The sequence below is a fragment of the Rattus norvegicus genome, chromosome 5, assembly GCF_021556685.1.
Source record: "Rattus norvegicus strain SHRSP/BbbUtx chromosome 5, alternate assembly SHRSP_T2T, whole genome shotgun sequence".
In the NCBI taxonomy this organism is placed as follows: domain Eukaryota; kingdom Metazoa; phylum Chordata; class Mammalia; order Rodentia; family Muridae; genus Rattus; species Rattus norvegicus.
This window is the reverse complement of record NC_141538.1, coordinates 29,775,670-29,782,355: the sequence shown is the minus strand read 5'-3', so window position 1 is coordinate 29,782,355 and position 6,686 is coordinate 29,775,670. Positions and strand designations below refer to the sequence as shown.

General features: G+C 48.3%; 1 pseudogene; it reads left to right on the top strand.

The window, feature by feature from the left end:
• Window positions 1–2,295: 2,295 nt before the first annotated feature.
• Window positions 2,296–2,831, top strand: Rps23-ps1 (ribosomal protein S23, pseudogene 1; annotated as a pseudogene).
• The last annotated feature ends 3,855 nt before the right edge of the window (window positions 2,832–6,686 follow it).

The following is a 6,686-nucleotide window of genomic DNA, read 5'->3' as shown; positions in this document are numbered from 1 at the left end:
TCTAACCTGACAAGGCTGGCTGACCTACTTCCCAGACACGTGGTCCATTACCTGCCATCTTAGTTTCTCCTGGTTACCTCCTCCTTCATCCCCAACCGATGGCCACTCCCTCCTTCACCACCTGAGACCTGAGACCTTCTCTCTGGGCCAGGAAATCCTGCCTTTCCTTCTCCTGCCCAGCTAAAGGTTGTTCAGCTCTTCATTGAACCAATCAGAACGTGATGGAGAACAATGTTTTACCAAATACTGAGTCATACCAAAGTCCCAACTGCGACCAAATCTCTGGGCAGAGAAATCTGCACTTGATACGCAAAATGGACAAAAACACCCTGGGTGTTTATTTAAGTTTGGGAAGGAGATATTAGCAAAGCACTTGGTATTTTAAGGTAGCAAATGGTATTTAGACTACTGAACACATATCTATTCTCCTGAGTGTGGTGAGCAATGTGCAACCAGGATATGGTCATGTATTGTTAATTCTCTTTTACTGGAAAAAAAAAAAAAACCTTGGCTTTGATTTTTTTCCCCCAAAGCTAAATTACATATTTGGTTTTGATAACTTGGCTTATTCATTGATATATATATATATGTATATATATAACTTCCTTTATATATATGAATATAAAATATTTTTTGAAGTATTAGGTCTTGCCTTAGCTAGCCTGGAACTCAATGTATAGGCCAGGGTGCCTTCAAGCCAGGAATAATCATTCTGCCTTTACCTTGCAAGTCCTCGGGTTATAGATGTACTCCACAGTGGTCAACTTTTCAACTGCAGCATTTTAACAATATGGTACATTCATGTGTGTGTGTGTGTGTGTGTGTGTGTGTGTGTGTGTGTGCAATGCAGGTACATGGAGGTCAAAGGTTAACCCCTGGTTGCTTCTGAAGAGCAATATACCTTGTTTTTTTGAGACAGAATCTCCCGGTGGGACCTCGAGCTCACCAATTATGCCAGGCTGGCTGGCCGGAAACCCTCGGGTTCCTTCTGTCTCCAGATCCCCAGCACTGGGATTGCCAGTGTTTACAACCCATTTGGCATCTTTATGTAGTTACTGTGGATCAAACTCAGGGCCCCACACTTGGGTGGCAAGCACTTTGCTGAGCTAGCTCTCCAGCCTCTAAAAATACCGTTTTAAAATACATTAACAAATCAATAGTGGTTCACACCTTTAATCCAGCGCTCAGGAGGCAGAGGCAGGTGGATCTCTGTGAGTTCGAGTCCAGCCTGGTCTGCAAGGAGAGTTCTGAGACAGCCAGGGCTGTTATACAGAGAAAGTTACTTTTTTTTTTTTAATTCAGAGAGGTGTCATGTAGCCCTGGTTGCTGTCAAGCTCAGCGTGTAGCCAAGGATGACTCTGAGTTAGTGCCCCTCCTGCCACCAACCTTCTGAGTGTTAGGACTACAGGTTCTCGCCATCATACACAGTTTGTGTGGTTCTGGAGATTGAATCCAGGGCCTCTATAGTCTTAGCAAGCACTTTAAAACGAGTTAGAGCTACAGCGCCAGTTCTTATTTTTATAACACTGTAAGCTTAAAAAAGAAAAACTATCTTTAGTGAAGTTCTTTTGCCAATAAATAAATAAACACCACCACCCCCCAAATAGACCAAAAAGAAGCTGCTGCCAACTGAGTTTACTGGAGTTTTTCTTCTTTAGCGATATGCTTGCTTTTAAAAATATTATATAAGGATCCAGAGCGATGGCATAGCTTGTGAGAGTCTCCACTGCTTCCTCAGAGGACCGTGTTCAGTTCCCAGCACTGACTGGTCGCTTACAACCAACTTAACCCCGGTACCCAACGATCTGAAACCTTCTTCTGGTCTCCATAGACACCAGACATGCACATGGCATACAAATGTCCGGTCACACTGAACACTCTCAAACAGGAAATAATAAAATAAATAAGCATTTTTAATTACAGAGAGATGGCCAGCTGTTTAATCACAACTGCCTTTAGACTTCTGCCCAGTGTGTGAGATACCTTTGTTGTTGCTGTGGCAACATATGTGCCAGAGGGCAGCTTATGGGAGGAAGGGTTTCCTTCGGCTCACAGTTTGAGGGAAAACAGTGATGGACTGACTGGCCCTCAAACTTAGTTAATGTGTAGCTTAGTAATTTAGCCTTGCTTGTGAACCAAGCATTCAAGGACACAAAGTTTTTATCATGAAAAGTGTGAAGCAGTGATTTGCACAGGTTTCCGTTGTACGTCTCAGTTTCTCGTGGATGTATACTGTGTAAAGTCGTCTATTAGTACTGTTCTCCCTCTTCCTCTCAGGCCCATAGCACCAGCAAAATGGGGAAATATTGTGGTCTCTGTACTACCAGGAAGCTCCACAGTCCCTGACAGGACCAGACGTGGCATGGTAAGCAGTACAAGAAATCCCCCTTGGGCATAGTCCTGAAGGCCAATCCTTTTGGGGCCGCCTCTCACGCAAAGGGAATTGTGCATGGGAAAAGTAAGAGTTGAAGCCAAAAAGCCAAATTCTGCCATCGGGAAGTGTGTCAGGGTACAGACCATTAAGAACCACAAGGTTGGGGTTGGGGATTTAGCTCAGCGGTAGAGCGCTTGCCTAGCGAGCGCAAGGCCCTGGGTTCGGTCCCCGGCTCCGGGGGAAAAAAAAAAAAAAGAACCACAAGGCCACAGCATTAGTGCCCAGTGATGGCTGTTTGAACATCATTGAGGAAAACAATGAAGTTCTGGTTGCTGGATTTGGTAGAAAAGGCCATGCTGTAGGTGATGTTCCTGGAGTCCGTTTTAAAGTGGTTAAAGTGGCCACTGTGTTTCTTTTGGCTTTGTACAAAGGCAAGAAGGAAAGGCCAAGATCATAAAATTTGGCAAAGGAAACACAGTAATAGATTTTTCATATTCTAAAAGAAGGAGAAGAAGGAAGGAGGAGGAGGAGGAGGAGGAGGAGGAGGAGGAGGAGGAGGAGGAGGAGGAGGAGGAGGAGGAGGAGGAGGAGGAGGAGGAGGAGAAAAGATCGGGGCGGAGGCGGGGGCGGGGCGGGGGCGGGGCGGGGCGGGGCGGGGGCGGGGCGGGGGCGGGGCGGGGGCGGGGGCATTTTCCACCCAGAATGGAATAGCTCATTCTGTCATGCGCAAGGCTGCAGGAACTAGAAAGGAAGACATAGCAGAGAGGCAGAGAGAGACCTTGGCTTGAATACGAAGACAGTGTGAACTGACCTTCATGGTATCACAGAAAAAGCTGGGTTCCAGGACCCTTTGAGCCCCCGAGACAGTAAACTGCTCCTTCTTCAAAGGGTAGACAGACCACAAGCAGGAGGGTTACTAGGAAAAGAGAGAGAGGGGCTGTCATTCCAGGGACAGCTATGCATTTCCAATTTCAGCTACTAGGGGGCAGAATTGCCACACTAGTAATGGCGAAAATGTTTCCAGCCCTGAAGAAGCTGGTGGCCAAACTAGGCACACATCCAGGCTTTTTTTTTTTTTTTTTTTTCTAAAAAGAAAAAAAAAGGTAAGGCGCCGGCCAGGAAAGGTACAAGAAACAAGGGTAGGGCAGGGCAGAGCTGGTGATGGGTGGAACCAGGGTGTGGACGGAGCAGGAACGCACTGCCGAGGTGGCGCCTAACAACGGCTGACGGGATTCAGGGTGTCCCCCCCAGTCCTGTTGTCGCCTCAGTTGAGTGTCTAAGGTGTGACCACCGCAAACAAGAGTCTCCGATCCTGGATCCTGGAAGCTCCGGCTTCTTTCAGGGTTGGGGGGTGGGGTGGTGGGTGGGGAGTCCACCTAGGGAAGAAAGTTTTCCAAGGGAAACTCCCAGGAAAGTTGGAGGGGATCCAGAAGCAAGTATAGACAGAGTATGGGGTGGCCTGTAAGAAGCAGATGACTTTTCAGGGGAGTGGTGAAGAAATTCTCCTCAGTCAGTAAGCTGATAATTAAAATCCTGCCAGCCTGCTTCTTCCTGAGCCCGAAGCCCTGATCCCAGTTCTAAATCAAGGCCCAAGAAAGATAGACTCTTCTGGGTACCAGTCATCTAGAGTGTGCTGTGAATTCGTGACTGTCCAGAAACACTAATTGACATTATCTTGCACAGAAATTGCATACTATAAAAAAGGTTTTAATTTATAAAAAAGAAGACATCTTAATTGAAACCAAGCACAATTGCACAGGACAACAATCTCTGATACCCAGGAAATTGAGTATTAGTTCAAGGCTTACCTGAGCTATTGAGTGAGTTCAAAGCCAGCCTGGGTAACTGATTGAGAACCAGGCTCAAAATGAAAAACTAAAAAAGAGCAGAGGACATAGCTTTGAAGTAGAATACTTGCCTGGCATGTGTGAGGCCCTAGGTTTGAGACCCAGTACCATTTTAAGGGGTGTGGGGGACAGGGTAGCATAATTAGCCAAGTATGCCAGTAGAAACCTTTAATTCTAGCCCTGGAGAGAAAACGTAAAGTCCTTGGAGGCTTCCTCAACATGTGAAGTCAGCCTGGGCTACCTGATAACTTGTCTCAAAATTAGTTCAACCCCCAGAATCTTGGTGGTGGGGACTGGTTTAAAAACTAATTGAAGGGGTTGGGAATTTAGCTCAGTGGTAGAGCGCTTGCCTAGCAAGCACAAGGCCCTGGGTTTGGTCCCCAGCTCCAAAAAAAAAGAAAAAAAAAAAAAAAACTAATTGAGTACATGGTTTATGGAGCTAGAGTGTCATCTGGGCCATCTGGAACAGCTGTAAACGATAAACAAGAATATAAATAGTATGCTCATATCGAGAGAGCACAGAAGAGAAAGGAGAGCTGGGCAGGTTGGTGGGTCCCTAGGAACATGTGGCGGCAAGGCATCTCTCCAGATGATGTTTGAACCAAGGCTAAATGCTAAAGAGCCGACAGTGCAGAGACCTGTGGGGGAGCCTTGTGGGCCTAGGGGAAGCACTGTGCATGTGGGAGAGCCTTGTGGGCCTAGGGGGAGCACTGTGCATGTGGGAGAGCCTTATGGGCAGAGGAGGAGCGCTGTGCATGTGGGAGAGCCTTGTGGGCAGAGGAGGAGCACTGTGCATGTGGGAGAGCCTTGTGGGCCTAGGGGGAGCACTGTGCATGTGGGAGAGCCTTGTGGGCCTAGGGGAAGCACTGTGCATGTGGGAGAGCCTTGTGAGCCTAGGGGGATCACTGTGCATGTGGGAGAGCCTTGTGGGCCTAGGGGGAGCATTGTGCATGTGGGAGAGCCTTGTGGGCCTAGGGGGAGCATTGTGCATGTGGGAGAGCCTTGTGGGCCTAGGGGGAGCACTGTGCATGTGGGAGAGCCTTGTGGGCCTAGGGGAAGCACTGTGCATGTGGGAGAGCCTTGTGAGCCTAGGGGGAGCACTGTGCATGTGGGAGAGCCTTGTGGGCCTAGGGGGAGCACTGTGCATGTGGGAGAGCCTTGTGGGCCTAGGGGGAGCACTGTGCATGTGGGAGAGCCTTGTGAGCCTAGGGGGAGCACTGTGCATGTGGGAGAGCCTTGTGGGCCTAGGGGGAGCATTGTGCATGTGGGAGAGCCTTGTGGGCCTAGGGGGAGCATTGTGCATGTGGGAGAGCCTTGTGGGCCTAGGGGGAGCACTGTGCATGTGGGAGAGCCTTGTGGGCAGAGGAGGAGCACTGTGCATGTGGGAGAGCCTTGTGGGCCTAGGGGGAGCATTGTGCATGTGGGAGAGCCTTGTGGGCCTAGGGGGAGCATTGTGCATGTGGGAGAGCCTTGTGGGCCTAGGGGGAGCACAGTGCATGCTTAGGGCTTCAGTATTTATGACTTAGGCTTTCTCGGCTCTGAAATAAGGAGCTGGGTTTTATTCTGTCACAAAGTAGAGTCCATAAGAGATTTAAATAAAGACACTGGTTTGAATTTACTTTTATTTAGCATTGAGGTCAAATTTAGTTTCAAACATGCCAGCACTCCCAACCCCCCAAATTCATGTCCCCTCCTTCCCCTCACATTTTTAATAGTGTTCATGGTGTCTCATGCCAGCTGAGTCAGGAGGATCATAGCAAGTTCTAGGCCAGTCAAGGTTATATAAAGCAACCCTGTGTAAAAAAGCAAAGCAGGGGCTGGAGAGATGGCTCAGGGGGCAAAGGTATCCCCTGACAAGATGATCTGAGCTCAGTACTGGGGATCCAGGTGTGGGAAGAAGAGAACTGACCCCCACAAATTTTCCTTTGACCTTGTCACACATGCCATGACACATAGGTACACACTTATGTGCATGTAGGCGCACACAATATAAAAATAAATAGTGATCAGTGGGATAGTAACTCTGAGGAGACAAGAATGGGAGCCAAGCAGAATGGCACACGCCTAGGAAGGCAAAGGCAGGTTGTTCTTTGTGAGTTCAAGGCCAGCCTAGTCTACACAGGTAGTTCCAGGACAGTCAGGGCTGGAGAGATGGCTCCGGGGTTAAGAGCACTGACTGCGGGGTTGGGGATTTAGCTCAGTGGTAGAGCGCTTGGCTTGCCTAGGAAGCGCAAGGCCCTGGGTTCGGTCTCCAGCTCCAGAAAAAAAAAAAAAAGAACAAAAAAAAAAAAAAAAAAAAAAGCACTGACTGCTCTTCCGGAGGTCCTGAGTTCAATTCCCAACAACCACATGGTGATTCACAATCTGATGCCCTCTTCTGGTGTGTCTGAAGACAGCTACAATACACACACGTAAATAAATAAACCCTTTAAACAGCTGGCCCTGTTCAGTCTTGAGCCACCACA